This window comes from Ranitomeya imitator, chromosome 1, assembly GCF_032444005.1.
Source record: "Ranitomeya imitator isolate aRanImi1 chromosome 1, aRanImi1.pri, whole genome shotgun sequence".
Taxonomy (NCBI): domain Eukaryota; kingdom Metazoa; phylum Chordata; class Amphibia; order Anura; family Dendrobatidae; genus Ranitomeya; species Ranitomeya imitator.
The window spans coordinates 104,452,306-104,472,178 of record NC_091282.1 but is presented as its reverse complement, the minus strand read 5'-3'; the positions used below and the strand labels follow the sequence as shown (position 1 = coordinate 104,472,178).

The window sequence follows — 19,873 nt, the reverse complement described above, 5'->3', positions numbered from 1 at the left end:
TCCCATTAGGTCTCATGTGATTAAAACAGAGTAAATCCTTCTATCTAGAAACAGGAATTCTCTTTTCCCTGTGTGAGTCATCATTAAAACTAAAATTCTACTCACTCCAAAAGTCCCTAATAGGGAGAGAAGAGCAGCTGCGTCAAAAGTTGAAGAGGGGGATGATAAATGCAGGGAAAAGAGACTTCCTGTTTCTACATACAGCAGAGAAAAAATAATTAACTGGGGAGAAGGGCAAAATGAGCAATTGTAAGTACACAATGCTGTACAATATGATAGCAATATATTAATAGGATAGAAACTTTGATGGGGGGAGTGCTTCTTTAAGTCTCACCCAAAGGCAGAGCCTGAGTTGGTCATCAGCCAAAAGTGGGTTCGACCAGCAAAAGCTTAACCCCTTTTTAATCAGCAGTATTTCCAAGTCAAAGTTATGAATTTTTGGAGTATAGCTCATACCTTATTGTGCTTCCTTTTCCCAAATACCATGCTGCAATGCTGTTTCATGTGACTAGTTCATGATCCCCCCAAAAATCTACTTTCTACAACTACTCAGAAAGAATCAAGATACTCTATTTAAGCTACGTTCACACTAGCGTTCGGCTAGTGTGCGTCGCGCTAGCGTCGGGCGACGCAGCGGCGACGCACGCGTCATGCGCCCCTATGTTTAACATGGGGGACGCATGCGTTTTTGCTTGTTGCGTTTTCCAACACGTGCGTCTTTTTTTACGCTAGCGTCGGACCAAGAAAACGCAACAAGTTGCATTTTTCTTGCGTCCGATTTTCGTCAAAAAACGACGCACGCGTCGAAAAACGCAGCGTTTTTGCGTGCGTTTGCACGCGTTTTTCGGTGCGTTGTGCGTCGCCGACGCAGCGGCGCACAATGCTAGTGTGAACGTAGCCTTACAGAGTACCAGACTTTCCCTGTCTGAATTCTGGCGAGGAGAGTAGAGTTGCTCAATGAAAGTCCCTGACACCTGGTTTATTGAGAGTATGGATAATTGCTGAGCAGCAAAAGAAAGCAGATTCAAATAGAGCGCGAACTAAGCAGTTAAAACAGAACTACAGTACAGTAGAGGAGATAAAATAAATTGGCCATTTCCTTTAAAAGACATAATTTTACACAACATACTGTACGGTTATCCAATTAGAAAAACTAGCCATATACACAAAATTGGACAAGTTAAAAAGAATATAGACCATTTTTTGGATTCTCCAAGACTTTTATATATGCTACCAGTAAAAGCGGTTATCTAGGAGGCCACTGGGCTACAGGGCTCATTCACACGCTGCATTTTTGCCAGGTTTTATTTCCCGTGCAATTGTACTGCGGAAAAATCAAAACATTTTACAGTACCAGCAAAAGGGAATGCAGCTTATTTTTTCCTTGCAGATTTGAACTATCAAAACGTTTTGCTTTTTTTTTTTTTTTTTTCAATTCTGCAGCATGTCAATCCTTTTTGCTTCACTATTTACCCAATCAACTCAATAAGATGAAAATGTACAACAACAACACACAAACCGTGTCAAAAATGCGCGTGTATTTTACACAGCGTTTTTCCTGCCAATTATTTGGATGCAGAAAAATCTGCTGCAAATAGTATATGCATAGACAAGAAACTAGGCTAAGCAGTTATTGGTCTGCCTGCTGAAAAGTGTATTTAGGTTATTCATGCTTTATGTATAGGTAATCTGTATAAACATTTAGGATAAAACAGAAACAAAAAATTAAAACTGACTTTTATAACACAATCTCGTACTTGGAAAGGGAACATCTAAAACGGGGATGCCAAACTCAATTACGCAGGGGGCCAAAATGAAAAGCTCGGACAAAGTCTCAGGCCAACCTTGATATTTATTAAAAAAAATGTCAATTGAGGAAGTTTATCCTCATCATCTATAAAACGATGAACTTTTTCATATGGAAACTTAAAGGTGTTGTCCCACAAACTACATTTTAATTAATAGATCTTAGAATAAGATATTGGAATAATAAAATGTTATGTAAGAGCAGTAAAAGCATATGTAAAGTAAATGACATAATTTAAACATGTAATAGGAAAGGATAAAAAAAAACCTTGAATAACAGATAATAAAGTATGATGCCTACAAGTGTCCCCAAACACAGTAAGATATAACCACAGAATTTGACCCTACTGTTTTCCCCTCCCTCAGTCCTCCCAACAAAAAATGATGACCCCATCACAGTATGATTCTCCAACTGAAAGCCCCACAGAGTCGTCCTACAGTATAATGACCACAAAAAGTGCTCCTTACAGTATAATAGCCCCCACATAGTTCTATATACAGAATAATGGCCCCCACATAATGTCAATACAGTATAATGGCCTCACATAGTGCTCCATACATTATAATGGCCCCATATAGTGTTCCATACAGTATATTGGGCCCCATATAGTGCTCACTTCTCCATCATTGCTTTCAACTGCATCGGTATCCAGGATGCACCTTGGTCAGGTTTATCGTTCTTCTATTATATGTAATATATGTAATATAGTGCTACAATACTAATATTACAAGTTTTATCTGAATTACCATATTTTTCGGACTATAAGATGCACCTTTCCCCTCCAAAATAGTGTAGGAAAATGGGGGGTGCGTCTTATAGTCCAGATGTATCGGCTCTGGATGTGTTGGGGAAGCGCTGGGAAGGTAAGTGCAATGTTTTTTTTTTTTTTTAAATATTTTCTGATGGGGCCATGCATACCAGGATGGGGTTGGGGGCCAATCATACCATAATAAAGATGGGGCCACGCATACCAGGTTAAGGATAGGTCCCTGCATACAGGATAGGGATGGGGCTATGAATACCAGGATAGGGATGGGGGACATGCATACTAGGACGAGATGGGGACCCTGCATACCAGGATAGGGATGAGGGCGATCATTCCTGCCAGGATAGGAAGGAGGGGTACCATTCCTACCAGGATAAGGATGAGGGGGCCATGCCTATCAGGCTGGAGATAAGGGGGATAAGCATACCAGGCTAGGTATGAGGAGGCATGTTTACCAGGATGGGGATGAGGGCCTTGCATACCACGATAGGGATAAGGGAGCCATGCACACCAGGACAGGGATGAGGGAGCCATGCACACCAGGACAGGGATGAGGGAGCCATGCATACAAGGATAGGGATGTGGGGGACCATGCATACCAGGATAGGGGATATTAAGTACAGAATTGACCACATTTTTTTGCTTCAATTTTTTCCCCCTAATTTCCTCCTCTAAAACCTTGGTGCGTCTTACAGTCCGAAAAATATGGTACATCTCGGCTTGCAACATTTTGCATATTACTTTATTGGATAACCGGTTTCCATTATTTACTTTTTTTAAATATTCAATACATACAAGTTTTTTTTAAAAAAAAATACATATAGCTTTTTTCCATGTAAAATAGTTTTTCTTCATTAATCCATTCAAGTTTTCAAATCATGTAGAAAAATGAATGTATTCTACAAGTGTCGGCTGAGAGCTCTGTTCTGACGTATGTGCATCGTCACTGATACATGTCCTAGTTTTTGTGTTGGTTAACCCCTTTACCCCCAAGGGTGGTTTGCACGTTAATGACCAGGCCAATTTTTACAATTCTGACCACTGTCCCTTTATGAGGTTATAACTCCGAAACGCTTCAACGGATCCTGGTGATTCTGACATTGTTTTCTCGTGACATATTGTACTTCATGATAGTGGTAAAATTTCTTTGATAGTACCTGCGTTTATTTGTGAAAAAAACGGAAATTTGGCGAAAATTTTGAAAATTTCGCAATTTTCAAACTTTGAATTTTTATGCAATTAAATCACAGAGATATGTCACACAAAATACTTAATAAGTAACATTTCCCACATGTCTCCTTTACATCAGCATAATTTTGGAACCAATTTTTTTTTTTGTTAGGGAGTTATAAGGGTTAAAAGTTGACCAGCAATTTCTCATTTTTACAACACCATTTTTTTTTAGGGACCACGTCTCATTTGAAGTCATTTTGAGGGGTCTATATGATAGAAAATGCCCAAGTGTGACACCATTCTAAAAACTGCACCCCTCAAGGTGCTCAAAACCACATTCAAGAAGTTTATTAACCCTTCAGGTGTTTAATAGGAATTTTTGGAATGTTTAAATAAAAATGAACATTTAACTTTTTTACACAAAAAATTTACTTCAGCTCCAATTTGTTTTATTTTACCAAGGGTAACAGGAGAAATTGGACCCAAAAAGTTGTTGTCCAATTTGTCCTGAGTACGCTGATACCCCATATGTGGCAGTAAACCACTGTTTGGGCGCATGGGAGAGCTCGGAAGGGAAGGAGCGCTATTTGACTTTTCAATGCAAAATTGACAGGAATTGAGATGGGACGCCATGTTGCGTTTGGAGAGCCACTGATGTGCCTAAACATTGAAACCCCCCACAAGTGACACCATTTTGGAAAGTAGACCCCCTAAGGAACTTATCTGGATGTGTGGTGAGCACTTTGACCCACCAAGTGCTTCACAGAAGTTTATAATGCAGAACCGTAAAAATAAAAAATCATATTTTTTCACAAAAATTATATTTTTGCCCCCAATTTTTAATTTTTCCAAGGGTAAGAGAAGAAATTGGACCTCAAAAGTTGTTGTCCAATTTGTCCTGAGTACGCTGATACCCCATATGTGGCAGTAAACCACTGTTTGGGCGCATGGGAGAGCTCGGAAGGGAAGGAGCGCAGTTTGACTTTTCAATGCAAAATTGACAGAAATTGAGATGGGACGCCATGTTGCGTTTGGAGAGCCACTGATGTGCCTAAACATTGAAACCCCCCACAAGTGACACCATTTTGGAAAGTAGACCCCCTAAGGAACTTATCTGGATGTGTGGTGAGCACTTTGACCCACCAAGGGCTTCACAGAAGTTTATAATGCAGAGCCATAAAAATAAAACAAAATTTTTTTCCCACAAAAATTATTTTTTAGCCCCCAGTTTTGTATTTTCCCTAGGGTAACAGGAGAAATTGGACCCCAAAAGTTGTTGTCCAATTTGTCCTGAGGACGCTGATACCCCATATGTGGGGGGGAACCACCGTTTGGGCGCATGGGAGGGTTCGGAAGGGAAGGAGCGCCATTTGGAATGCAGACTTAGATGGATTGGTCTGCAGGCGTCACATTGCGTTTGCAGAGCCCCTAATGTACCTAAACAGTAGAAACCCCCCACAAGTGACCCCATATTGGAAACTAGACCCCTCAATGAACTTATCTAGATGTGTTGTGAGAACTTTGAACCCCCAAGTGTTTCACTACAGTTTATAACGCAGAGCCGTGAAAATAAAAAATCTTTTTGTTTTCCCACAAAATTATTTTTTAGCCCCCAGTTTTGTATTTTTCCAAGGTTAGCAGGAGAAATTGGACCCTAAATGTTGTTGTCCAATTTGTCCTGAGTACGCTGATACCCGATATGTGGGGGGGAACCACCGTTTGGGCGCATGGGAGGGCTCGGAAGGGAAGGAGCATCATTTGGAATGCAGACTTAGATGGATTGGTCTGCAGGCGTCACATTGCGTTTGCAGAGCCCCTAATGTACCTAAACAGTAGAAACCCCCCACAAGTGACCCCATATTGGAAACTAGACCCCTCAATGAACTTATCTAGATGTGTTGTGAGAACTTTGAACCCCCAAGTGTTTCACTACAGTTTATAACGCAGAGCCGTGAAAATAAAAAATCTTTTTGTTTTCCCACAAAATTATTTTTTAGCCCCCAGTTTTGTATTTTCCCAAGGGTAACAGGAGAAATTGGTCCACAAAAGTTGTTGTCCAATTTGTCCTGAGTACGCTGATACCCCATATGTTGGGGTAAACCCCTGTTTGGGCACACAGGAGAGCTCGGAAGGGAAGGAGCACTGTTTTACTTTTTCAACGCAGAATTGGCTGGAATTGAGATCGGACGCCATGTCATGTTTGGAGAGCCCCTGATGTGCCGAAACAGTGGAAACCCCCCAATTATAACTGAAACCCTAATCTAAACACACCCCTAACCCTAATTCCAACGGTAACCCTAACCACACCTCTAACCCTGACACACCCCTAACCCTAATCCCAACCCTATTCCCAACTGTAAATGTAATCTAAACCCTAACCCTAACTTTAGCCCCAACCCTAACTGTAGCCCCAACCCTAACCCTAACCCTAGCCCTAACCCTAGCCCTAACCCTAGCCCTAACCCTAGCCCTAACCCTAGCCCTAACCCTAGCCCTAACCCTAACCCTAGCCCTAACCCTAGCCCTAACCCTAGCCCTTACCCTAGCCCTAGCCCTAACCCTAACCCTAGCCCTAACCCTAGCCCTAATGGGAAAATGGAAATAAATACATTTTTTTTTATTTTTCCCTAACTAAGGGGGTGATGAAGGGGGGTTTGATTTACTTTTATAGCGAGTTTTTTAGCGGATTTTTATGATTGGCAGCCGTCACACACTGAAAGACCCTTTTTATTGCAAAAAATATTTTTTGCAATACCACATTTTGAGAGCTATAATTTTTCCATATTTTGGTTCACAGAGTCATGTGAGGTCTTGTTTTTTGCGGGACGAGTTGACGTTTTTATTGAAAACATTTTTGGGCACGTGACATTTTTTTATCGCTTTTTATTCCGATTTTTGTGAGGAAGAATGACCAAAAGCCAGCTATTCATGAATTTCTATTGGGGGAGGCGTTTATACCGTTCCGCGTTTGGTAAAATTGATAAATCAGTTTTATTCTTCGGGTCAGTACGATTACAGCGATACCTCATTTATATCATTTTTTTATGGTTTGGTGCTTTTATACGATAAAAACTATTTTACAGAAAAAATAATTATTTTTGCATCGCTTTATTCTCAGGACTATAACTTTTTTATTTTTTTGCTGATGATGCTGTATGGCGGCTCTTTTTTTGCGGGACAATATGACGCTTTCAGCGGTACCATGGTTATTTATATCTGTCCTTTTGATCGCGTGTTATTCCACTTTTTGTTCGGCGGTATGATAATAAAGCGTTGTTTTTTGCCTCGTTTTTTTTTCTTACGGTGTTTACTGAAGGGGTTAACTAGTGGGACAGTTTTATAGGTCGGGTCGTTACGGACGCGGCGATACTAAATATGTGTACTTTTATTGGTTTTTTTTTTTTATTTAGATGAAGAAATGTATTTATGAGAATAATATTTTTTTTTTTTTTTCATTATTTTGGAATATTTTTTTTTATTTTTTTTACACATTTGGAAAATTTTTTTTTTACTTTTTTACTTTGTCCCAGGGGGGGACATCACAGATCAGTGATCTGACAGTTTGCACAGCACTCTGTCAGATCACTGATCTGACATGCAGCGCTGCAGCCTTCACAGTGCCTGCTCTGAGCAGGCTCTGTGAAGCCACCTCCCTCCCTGCAGGACTCGGATCCGCGGCCATCTTGGATCCGGGGCTCGAGCAGGGAGGGAGGTGAGGAGACCCTCGCAGCAACGCGATCACATCGCGTTGCTGCGGGGGGCTCAGGGAAGCCCGCAGGGAGCCCCCTCCCTGCGCGGTGCTTCCCTGCACCGCCGGCACATCGCGATCATCTTTGATCGCGGTGTGCCAGGGGTTAATGTGCCGGGGGCGGTCCGTGACCGCTCCTGGCACATAGTGCCGGATGTCAGCTGCGATAAGCAGCTGACACCCGGCCGCGATCGGCCGCGCTCCCCCCGTGAGCGCGGCCGATCGGCTATGACGTACTATCCCGTCCAGGGTCAGATAAGCCCAGGGCACCTCGACGGGATAGTACGTCTAAGGTCACAGAGGGGTTAAACAATGGCTGAAAAATTAGATATTTTAGCTCGGAGGTTTTCTTTGGCCTGATCGGCGTGTCACGTTGCCTGGAATCTTCTCCACTAATCCCTACTGCAGTGACACCTATAAATGAGGCAGAGCTGATCAGCTGCAGGCTTCCTCGCAGCGGGAACAGCCAAGAACTTGTTCATTACTCTTGCAGATGTTACTTTTAGACCCCTGGGAATTGAACGAAAGTCTGAAAACACTGGTTTACTCAAAAATTGTAATTATAACCAAAAAGCGTCTGGAGTTACATCAGCATTACATGAATACAGAGAATGTATAATATAGAAAACAGAAAAACTTCTGTTTCTGTGAGTCCACAAGATGGTCACTGAATAGTCCACTATAATAAAAGGTTGCTATATTATACCAGTACATGAGTAGGAAAGTTGACGGCTTCACCTCACTGGTATTTCTGTCTAAATGCAGGCGCTCCAATAATTGATATTCCAGAAACTTATATATATATATATATATATACACACACATATAAGTTTAGATCTGGACTGATTGTATACACTATGAACTTGGGTTAAGAAATTCTTCTACTGAATAAAGGGGCTTAAATAGGAGAAACTATGTGGAGTGCATTGCAATCACAGGCTTAGTTGTGATTGCAGTGCAAAATAAAAGTAAGAGTTGGTCTTGGGCATGATATTTGCCCAAGGCAGATTTAAGAAAACCCGCCATGGGCTTTTACTTTTGACACGGACTACAGGATGGTAGTGGGGTGGTCCGTTTCCTCCCGGCCAGGTCTTACAAGTGGCCCATGGCCACAGGTTCTTTGAAAAAAACCTGCAGCAAAGGGTTGGGTGTGTCAGTCTCGTTTTGCAAACCGGCAGAGCAGGAGGCTCTGCAGACCTCAGCTTGTGTGAAACAACACAGAGCCAAGCGGAGCCAAAAGGCCTGGCACCCCTCAGCGTACATGGCGGAGAAGTTGCTGACAGCAACCGGTCTCAAATGCGGACTGTCTTGTTTCCCAGCTGCGATCCGTAGGATACCATTTGCTTTCTGTTTGTGAGTACGCTGACTATGAAAAGAGACTTTGTTTTGAAATTTCCTGGGTCACTGCCTGTCACACTGCACCAAACCCACTTCACTACAATATGTATATACCCATGGGGTTGTATAGTGAATTTCAGCCATCAATAGGTTTTCCACCATGTCCCAATATGTTTTTTTTTAATTTGTTTTGTGCATAATTAAAAGTCCTTATCCAAATCTGGACAACGCCTTTAAGGGTTAGCATCAAGATGAAATTTTATATTGCTCTTTAACCCCTTAGTGACAGAGCCAATTTGGTACTTAATGACCAGGCCAATTTTTGCAATTCTGACCACTGTCACTTTATGAGGTTATAACTCTGGAACGCTTCAACGGATCCCGCTGATTCTGAGATTGTTTTTTCGTGACATATTGTACTTCATGTTAGTGGTAACATTTCTTCGATATTACTTGCGATTATTTATGAAAAAAACGGAAATATGGTGAAAATTTTTAAAATTTTGCAATTTTCAAACTTTGTATTTTTATGCCCTTAAATCAGAGAGATATGTCACGAAAAATAGTTAATAAATAACATTTCCCACATGTCTACTTTACATCAGCACAATTTTGGAAACAAAATTTTTTTTGTTAGGGAGTTATAAGGGTTAAAAGTTGACCAGCAATTTCTCATTTTTACAACACCATTTTTTTTAGGGACCACATCACATTTGAAGTCATTTTGAGGGGTCTATATGATAGAAAATAATGAAGTGTGACACCATTCTAAAAACTACACCCCTCAAGGTTCTCAAAACCACATTCAAGAAGTTTATTAACCCTTTACGTGCTTCACAGGAACTGAAACAATGTGGAAGGAAAAAATGAACATTTAACTTTTTTTTGCAAACATCTTAATTCAGAACCATTTTTTTTATTTTCACAAGTGTAAAAACAGAAATGTAACCAAAAATTTTGTTATGCAATTTCTCCTGAATACGCCAATACCCCATAAGTGGGGGTAAACCACTGTTAGGGCGCACCGCAGAACTTAGAAGTGAAGGAGCGCCGTTTGACTTTTTCAATGCAGAATTGGCTGGAATTGAGATCGGACGCCATGTCACGTTTAGAGAGCCCCTGATGTGCCTAAACAGTGGAAACTCCCCACAAGTGACACCATTTTGGAAACTAGACCCCTTAAGGAACTTATCTAGATGTGTGGTGAGCACTTTGAACCCCCAAGTGCTTCACAGAAGTTTATAACGTAGAGCCGTGAAAATAAAAAATCGCTTTTGTTTACACAAAAATGATCTTTTCGCCCACAAATTCTTATTTTCACAAGGGTAACAGGAGAAATTAGACCACTAAAGTTGTTGTGCAATTTCTCCTGAGTACGTCGATACCCCATATGTGAGGGTAAACCACTGTTTGGGCGCACCGCAGAGCTTGGAAGTGAAGGAGCGCCGTTTTACTTTTTCAATGTTGAATTGGCTGGAATTGAGACCAGACCATGTCGCGTTTGGAGAGCCCCTGATGTGCCTAAACAGTGGAAACCCCCCACAAGTGACACCATTTTGGAAACTAGACCCCTTAAGGAACTTATCTAGATGTGTGGCGAGCACTTTCAACCCCCATGTGCTTCACAGAAGTTTATAACGTAGAGCCGTGAAAAAAAAAAATTGCATTTTTTCTACAAAAATGATCTTTTTGCCCACAAATTTTTATTTTTACAAGGGTAACAGGAGAAATTAGACCACTAAAGTTGTTGTGCAATTTCTCCTGAGTACGTCGATACCCAATAAGTGGGGGTAAACCACTGTTTTGGCGCACCGCAGAGCTTGGAAGAGAAAGAGTGCCGTTTAACTTTTTCAATGTAGAATTGGCTGGAATTGAGATCGGACGCCATGTCGCGTTTGGAGAGCCCCTGATGTGCCTAAACAGTAGAAATCCCCCACAAGTGACCAAATTTTGGAAACTAGACCCCCTATGGAACTTATCTAGATGTGTGGTGAGAACCTTGAATGCCCAAGTGCTTCACAGAAGTTTTTAATGCAGAGCCGTGAAAATAAAAAATATTTTTTTTTCCACAAAAAAGATATTGTAGCCCCCAAGTTTTTATTTTCACAAGGGTAACAAGAGAAATTGGACCCCAAAAGTTGTTGTCCAATTTGTCCTGAGTATGCTGGTACCCCATATGTGGGGGTAAACCACTGTTTGGGCGCACGGCAGAGCTCGGAAGGAAGGAGCGCCGTTTTGGAATGCAGACTTTGATAGAATGGTCTGCGGGTATTATGTTGCGTTTGCAGAGCCCCTGATGTACCTAACCAGTAGAAACCCTCCACAAGTGACCCCATTTTGGAAACTAGACCCCCCAAGGAACTTATCTAGATGTGTGATGAGAACTTTGAATGCCCGAGTGCTTCACAGAAGTTTAGAATGCAGAGTCGTGAAAATAAATTTTTTTTTTTCTCACAAAAAAGATTTTGTAGCCCCCAAGTTTTTATTTTCACAAGGGTAACAAGAGAAATTGGACCCCAGAAGTTGTTGTCCAATTTATCCCGAGTACGCTGATGCCCCATATGTGGGGGTAACCCACTGTTTGGGCGCACGGCAGAGCTCAGAAGGGAGGGAGCACCATTTGACTTTTTGAGCGCAAAATTGGCTGTCGTGTTTGGAGACCCCCTGATGTACCTAAACAGTGGAAACCCCCCAATTCTAGCTCCAACCCTAACCCCAACACACCCCTAACCCTAATCCCAACCTGATCCATAATCCTAATCACTAACCCTAACCATAATCACAACCCTTACCCCAAAACAACCCCAATGTCAACCCTAACCATAACCCTAATCAAAACCCTAAATCCAACACACCCCTAATCCTAATCTCAACCCTAACCTCAAACCTAACCCTAATCCCAATACACCCCTAATCACAACCCTAACCTTAACCCTAATCCCAAACCTAACCCTAATCCCAAGCGTAACCCTAATGCCAACCCTAACCCTAATACCAACCCTAATCCAAACCCTAACCCTAATCCCAGCTCTAACCCTAACTTTAGCCCCAACCCTAGCCCTAACTTTAGCCCCAACCCTAACCCTAGCCCTAAGGCTACTTTCACACTTGCGTCGTTTGGCATTCCGTCGCAATCCGTCGTTTTGGACAAGAAACGGATCTTGCAAATGTGCCCGCAGGATGCGTTTTTTGCCCATAGACTTGTATTGCCGACAGATCGTGACGGATGGCCACACGTCGCGTCCGTCGTGCACTGGATCAGTTGTGTTTTGGCGGAGCGTCGGCACAAAAAAACGTTCAATGAAACGTTTTTTTGTACGTCGCATCCGCCATTTCTGACCGCGCATGCGTGGCCGTAACTCCGCCCCCTCCTCCCCAGGACATAGATTGGGCAGCGGATGCGTTGAAAAACTACAGCTGCTGCCCACGTTGTGCACAATTTTCACGTGCGTCGGTATGTCGGGCCGACGCATTGCGACGGCCCCGTACCGACGTAAGTGTGAAAGAAGCCTAACCCTAAATTTAGCCCCAACCCTAACCCTAAATTTAGCCCCAACCCTAGCCCTAACCCTACCCCTAGCCCTAACCCTAGCCCTAACCCTACCCCTAACCCTAATTTTAGCCCCAACTGCTGTTCTCCTGCCGGCCGGCAGATGGAGACAGATGGCGGGCGCACTGGGCATGCGTCCGCCATGTTCTTCTGCCGGCGGCCAGGAGCAGCAAGAGGATCCAGGGACCTAGGTGAGTATGCTAGGGTCCCCGAATCCCCCTATTTCTCTGTCCTCTGATGTGCGATCACATCAGAGGACATAGAATTACACTTTACTTTTTTTTTGCGGTCGCCGGTAAACAGTTAATTACCGGCGATCGCAAAACAGGGGTCGGTAAAACCGACCCCGATCATGCTCTTTGGGGTCTCGGCTACCCCCGGCAGCCGAGACCCCAAAGATTCTCCCGGTGCCGGCCGGCGGGCGCACTGTGCATGCGCCCGCCATTTTGAAGATGGCGGCGCCCACCGGGAGACACGAGGAGCATCGGGGGAGCTAGGTGAGTATTGGGGGGCCACCTGGGACCCCTTTTCTCTGTCCTCCGATGTGCGATCACATCGGAGGACAGAGAAATTAAAAAGAGATCGCGTTTTTTTTTTTTTTGCGATCGCCGGTAAACGGTTAATTACCGGCGATCGCAAATGCGGGGTGGGTTAAAAAACCCCCGAATCATGTTCTCTGGGGTCTCGGCTACCCTCGGCAGCCGAGACCCCGGAGAAAATCGGCCTCTGGGGGGCGCTATGGACTTTTTCCACAGCGCCGTTAATTAACGGCGCTGTGGTTTAAGTACCCTTAGCGGCCGCCGTTAAAAGGCGTATCGGCGGTCGCTAAGGGGTTAAACATATAGGATTATTAGTATAAGATTATCACATAATGATTTTACTATATGGGGCAGGGTCCTCTGTCCTTCTGTACCAGTCGGAGATTCTTTTTGTTCAAGATAATTGTACTTGTTTTTTGTTATGTACACCCCATTTCACATGTAAATCACCATGGAATAAATAGCGCTATAATAATATGGCCTATTAGTTTCCACAGACAGGCGATAGATATGGAGTAGTTTTGTATGATCAGCTCCCACTCTAGGAGTAATGACACCTTCACAGTGGTCAAAGGACACTGGGTGACTGGATTCAAGTGCTGGAACAAGTCAGCAATATTTAACCTCTTCATGCCATGGCCACTTAAAGTTTTCGTCTTTTCCTCCACTTTTTCCAAGAGCCATAACTTTTTTAATTTTTCCATCAATATAGCAGTATGTGGGCTTGTTTTCATGCGGGACGAGTTGCACTTTTGAATGACACCATTGATTTTACCATATAGTGTATGGTTAAAAATTTTCCAAGTGTGGTGAAATTGCAAAAAAACAGTGCAATTCCACAATAGTTATTTAGGGTTTTTATTTACCAGCTTAATTATATGGTAAAACTGACCTGGCAATATATTACACCAGGTCAGTTCGAGTATTCAGATACCAAATATGTATAGTTTACTTTTTACTTAAGTCGTGAAAAAAAATCCAAAACGTGTATTTGTGTTTGCATCTCAGCATACAAGATACACTCACCAAACAACAGAGTTGAACACAAGGGAGTTAAAAGCAAGGAGAAACCAAATAGGAGAGGATGAGGATGTGCATACAAACAAAACTCCAAGCAACAGTCTCCTGAACAAATCTCCAAACTCCAACCACGAACTACACCTCCAACTCCAAACTAGTCAGTGAGAACTAACACTGGCAATTCCTAAGTTCCAGAGGTGAGCATATATAGCAGAGGGTATTGTCCAATACTGAACAGCTGTGATAATCTAGGTAAGAAAGTTCCAAGAGCTTCAACTGAATAGATTTACCCTTGCGTTGCCAGCATGGAAAAACCTGCACTGTTTAACCCTGCTGTTCTGTTGGTCAAAAATGACCGACTTTGAACTTCAATATTCTTTAAAATATTCAAGATGCGGCTCTGAAACCCGTGGCCGACCGACCCATCCTCATTTAAGTCAATCAACCACAAGTTTCAGAACCGCATCTTGAACACCCCAAAAAATACCAAAGTTCAAAATAGGTCTCCCCAGACCGAACAGAACAGCAGGGTTAATAAGATGATGAAGTACTTTTAACCAGTGCAGGAGTTCGTGAAACCGGATGCTATGCTCTACTGGTATCCCCGTGACAGTACCCCCTCTTCAAAGAGGAACCTTCAAAACCGTACGGCCACGTATCTGGGTTTGCTGTGTGATAAGACTGGACCTACCTAATTGTATGAACCTCATACTGGTACCCACATTTTTTCTTCAGTACCTTAACCCTTTCAGTGTACCAGAGACTGAAGAGAACGACGAACCAAGCGAGAATGAAAATCTTAGCTATCTGAAATTTTAGATTCCCATCAACAATGACTGAGGAAGGAGGGGGCGAGGATGATTCAGAGGAAGTAATGTATTTTTGGAGAAGAGATTGGTGAATCACATTATGAATCTTAAAAGTGGGTGGCAAGGCGAAATGCTACTGGATTGACGAAGGCCACTATCTTATAGAGACAGATAAACTTGATTTCCAGTTTCCAAGAAGAAACCTTCAACTTAATGTTCTTTGAGGACAACCACACAAAATCACCTCACAGGCCTGGATCCACCAAACGTCTCCGATCATCCACACTTTATATTTGGATCCCATCTTCTTAAAATTATCAAGAACACCTTGCCACACTGACGTGACAGATGAGGAAAGCCGTTCCTCCTCAGGCACTCCTGAAGAACGATTCCTATTGAAAGAGCTGAATTGAAGATGAAATCCATATGCCCCGAAGAATGGGTACTTGCCAGTAGACTCATGACAACCATTATACACAGCGAATTCAGCTAGAGGTAAGAAACCCAATCTTACTGATTCTCAGGCACAAAACTCCATGTAACTTCACAATTTATTTGATAAAAATTTGCACTAAAGTCTTGGCTTTAGGTAACGCGGATAGCGCAATAAAATGAGACATCTTGCGGAATCTGTCCACCTAAACCAATATTACAGTGTTACCTGCCGTCACAGGTAGCTCAGTGACGAAATCTATTGACAAATGAGCTCAAAGTCTAGAAGGAATCGCCAAAGGTTGAAGAGTCCCAGATGGAAGAGTATGTGGGGTCTTAGAATGCGCACAATTACATACTCCCGAACAACGCGGTGCACCCTAGACCACCAAAAACAACGAGTAAGATGATCTGTGGTGGTTTTACTACCAGGATGTCTGACCAAAACCGAATCAAGATGTTCATTTCGAATTTCTAAAAACGGAGATTCACAGCAACAGTTTACCTGAAGGACAGGCAGCAAGGGCATCCTCCTGAGCCTCTACGACCTCCCTTTCCAGATCATAGCATATAGTAGCAATAACTACAGAATTTTCTTTAATATAGGAACGGGTTCACAATTATCTCCACCCCCAGGAAAACAAGGAGACGTACAGGCCACCTTATTGTTCTTATTCGTCACAAAAAAGTTGAATCTGGTGAAAAACAATGAGCGTCTTGCCTGTCTAGGTGTCAGACACTTTGCAGTTTCCAAATATAAAAGATTTTTATGATCGGTGATTACCACAACCGGATGTACAGCCCCCTCCAAAAAATGTCTTCAATATTCAAAAGCCCACTTTAATGCCAAGAGTTCCCTATTACTAATGTCATAGCTTTTCTCAGCGGATGACAGTTTCTTGCACACAGGCGCCATTTATTTGGAGATGCGCCCTGCGACAATACAGCCCCCACCCTCACTTCAGACACGTCAACCTCCACAATGAATGGCTGAGTGATATCCAGATGTACGAGAATAGACGCAGAAGCAAACCATTTCTTTAAAGTCCATCCCTTTCCTGGTCATATCTGTCAGAGTTTTGACCATTACCAAAAAGTCCTTGATGAACTTACGGTAGTAAATGACAAAACCTAAAAACTGATTGTCATGATATGTACTTTTGCCTTGTCCTGTATTTGAATAATATGCCATTTGATGTATGTAACTGTTCTCTGGTTTCTACTAGCTGTAATTTATGTATTTTCTTGTGCTGGGAGATCACCTGTAACAACATGTCTCCTTCCCCCAATACTTGCAGCCCTCAGCTCTAATGTAATTAAGCTTTGTCAACACCACTAGTGAAAGAATAGCCATTCTTCCTCACAGCAGGTGGCTAGTCAAATGTACATACTACATAGACTACGCGGAGCCCACCAGTCTAGAATCTTCTGGTGGACCCAACCATTGAATAGAAGGTGTGACCCCTACCCCCTTCATGGGCGGATCCCAGGAGCGCAGACAATCCATTCTTATTTTGAGATCAGTTGTGAGTTGATCCTTGAAGGAGAAGGAGTGGGGATTCTTAGCTGAGGCAAGACCCCACGCCCATCTGGGACTGCGGAAGCGAACGGGGCGAGACTTGAGCTGAGGACATATCTCGTCGTTCGTGAGATTGTTTTGGGATCCCTTGGACTAATTGTGGACTATTGCTTTGTTACCTGGCACAAGGATTATCGGGAGGTGCCCCGAACCTGTTCCATTGGACTAATTGTGGACTCTGTAGATCTACCTGCATGTGTTGTTCCAGCGTTCTTGATAATAAATCTGTGGAATCATCCCTTGGCCTGTTGTCCCTTCTTGCTCTGCCGTACACCCCGTCACAAACTGGTTGGCAGCAATGGGACCAGAGCAGAAGGAATGGAGGACAATGGCCCAACATCAGGAACCAACACCGCAGAGTACAAGAACTGGACTTTGGGGAGCCCACAATCAAAGGCCCGTGAAGTAGGAGTCCGTTTTAAGGGACTCTCCAAGGAGCAGCTGCTTTGGAAGGAGTTCACCTGCAAGATGACGCTGAGGAAGGATCCTCACAGCAAATGGAGGAAAGACTGCAGTCGGAGGTAAATACCCCAAAAAGTCAGTGGGTTGTGTGGTACAAGGAGGAGTTGGCATTGCTGGGAGAAGAGGCCACCATAGACTATAAGAAAGAGGCCATTCACCGAGCTCAAGAGAAGGAGAGGGAGGCCATTCACAGAGCCGAGGAGAGGGAGGCCATTCACAGAGCCGAGGAGAGGGAGGCCATTCACAGAGCCGAGGACAGAGCTCAGGAGATGGCATTGCTGGAGAGGCAGATCTCTTTGGAAGCAGCTAGAAGCTCCAGACAGACTCTAACCCCAGCACCCACCATATGGGAACTCCCCAGAGTGTCCCGCAAAGACTTCAAGCCCTTTAATAAGGCTGCAGGCGACATTGAGGGCTTCTTCCAGGACTTTGAGCATCAGTGTCGATTAATGGATGTCCCGGAAAGGGACCGAGTCCGACATCTGGTGGGGCTCTTAGAGGGTGGAGCTGCCTCAGCCTATAGAGCTATGGACCCTCAGGGGAACTGTGAGTATGCGGAGATTAAACGGACTATTCTAGAACATTATGCTGTTACCCCAGACACTTACAGGACTCAGTTCTGTACTTTAGCCTGTGATGAGGAAGTGTCTTTCAAGATGTATGCCCACAGACTCAAACAAATATGTCATCGCTGGCTGGAGGCAGAGGAGCCCTTAACCTGGGAGACCTTCCTCCAGGTTATCCTAAAAGAGCAGTTTTACTTCAAGTGCCCTGCTGAGATCCGGGAATGGGTGCGTGAAAGGAGACCAGCCACTGTGGAGGAAGCTGCAGCTCTAGCTGATGAGGCTCTCACCATCAAGCCTCAGTGGAGGGTTCTGTTGGAGGATGGAGAGAGGCCTACCAGCTCCACAACACCGGTGGCCCCCTGTTCTTCTGTCCCCATTGTTCCCCGTTCCTCTAAGCCACCACCTCATGCTGATACCCGTGTAAATGTGCCTCCAGTTGCTTCTACTGCGTTTTCTGGAATACGACGAGGAGAGGAAGTAGCAGAGCGCAGGTGTTATGGTTGTGGGCATCCGGGGCATCTGCAGGCCTCATGCCCAGCCAGCCCATGGAGGAGTCATCCTCAAAACCCTACAGCACCTTCAGGTGGGGGCCGGCCTCCAGGTTCCCTTACCCCTCGCCCAAGAGGACGCCTTGGATGGAGTGAGACCAGCACAGATGCCATCGATGTGGACAGCCGGGGCATCTGCAAGCCTCCTGCCCAGCTGTTCAAATGAGGATTAATCCTGTACCCAGTCGTATTATTAATTATGTACAGCCAAGTGCCATGGAGGACGATGTGTCACCACTACGTGAGGACTGGCCTTGTGCCTCACCCACCCATGTTGCACCACTAGGAGTTTATGGTGTGCGACCTGCAGCTATGACGACTTCTGCTCATCGAGGTAAGCACTTGCAGGAGGTCGTGCTGGATGGACAGAGACTTATTGGATTTTGTGACTCAGGGGCTTTCCTCACACTGGCTGATCCCCGAGTGGTTCGGCCTGAGGCAATCCATCGAGGACCTGGGATTGTCATTGAGCTGGCTGGTGGACAATGGAGGACTATTCCCACAGCCACTGTGGATCTGAACTTTGGTTTTGGGGTCAGGCGATGTGTGGTTGGGGTGATGGGTGATCTGCCTACAGATGTTCTCCTGGGCAATGATGTGGGAGAGCTACGATGCCAATTTGTGGCTGCATGAAGCCACATGTAAGTTACGCTCTGCCTTTGTGTACTTAACCAGCGACCTGTAGAGGTCCCTAGTACGTACACAAATTGGGAGGGGAAGGAATTGTCATGATATGTACTTTTGCCCTGTCCTGTATCTGAATAATATGCCATTTGATGTATGTAACTGTTCTCTGGTTTCTATTAGCTGTAATTTATGTATTTTCTTGTGCTGGGAGATCACCTGTAACAATATGTCTCCTTCCCCCAATACTTGCAGCCCTCAGCTCTAATGTAATTAAGCTTTGTCAACACCACTAGTGAAAGAATAGCCAATTCTTCCTCACAGCAGGTGGCTAGTCAAATGTACATACTACATAGACTACGCGGAGCCCACCAGTCTAGAATCTTCTGGTGGACCCAACCATTGAATAGAAGGTGTGACCCCTACCCCCTTCATGGGCGGATCCCAGGAGCGCAGACAATCCATTCTTATTTTGAGATCAGATGTGAGTTGATCCTTGAAGGAGAAGGAGTGGGGATTCTTAGCTGAGGCAAGACCCCACGCCCATCTGGGACTGCGGAAGCGAACGGGGCGAGACTTGAGCTGAGGACATATCTCGTCGTTCGTGAGATTGTTTTGGGATCCCTTGGACTAATTGTGGACTATTGCTTTGTTACCTGGCACAAGGATTATCGGGAGGTGCCCTGAACCTGTTCCATTGGACTAATTGTGGACTCTGTAGATCTACCTGCATGTGTTGTTCCAGCGTTCTTGATAATAACTCTGTGGAATCATCCCTTGGCCTGTTGTCCCTTCTTGCTCTGCCGTACACCCCGTCACACCTTTGTAAAGCTTCAAAGTCCTCGAGATGATCCCAATCCAGTACACCCCAGATTTTCGCCAGATCCATGAGAAAACTGGTGGACGATAAGT

At 44.0% G+C, this 19,873-nt stretch overlaps 1 protein-coding gene across 1 annotated transcript in view; it reads right to left on the bottom strand.

Moving 5' to 3' along the window:
• Nucleotides 1-19,873, bottom strand: part of CWC27 (CWC27 spliceosome associated cyclophilin) — a 275,764-nt gene that overhangs the window by 3,711 nt on the left and 252,180 nt on the right. The window lies entirely within an intron of this gene.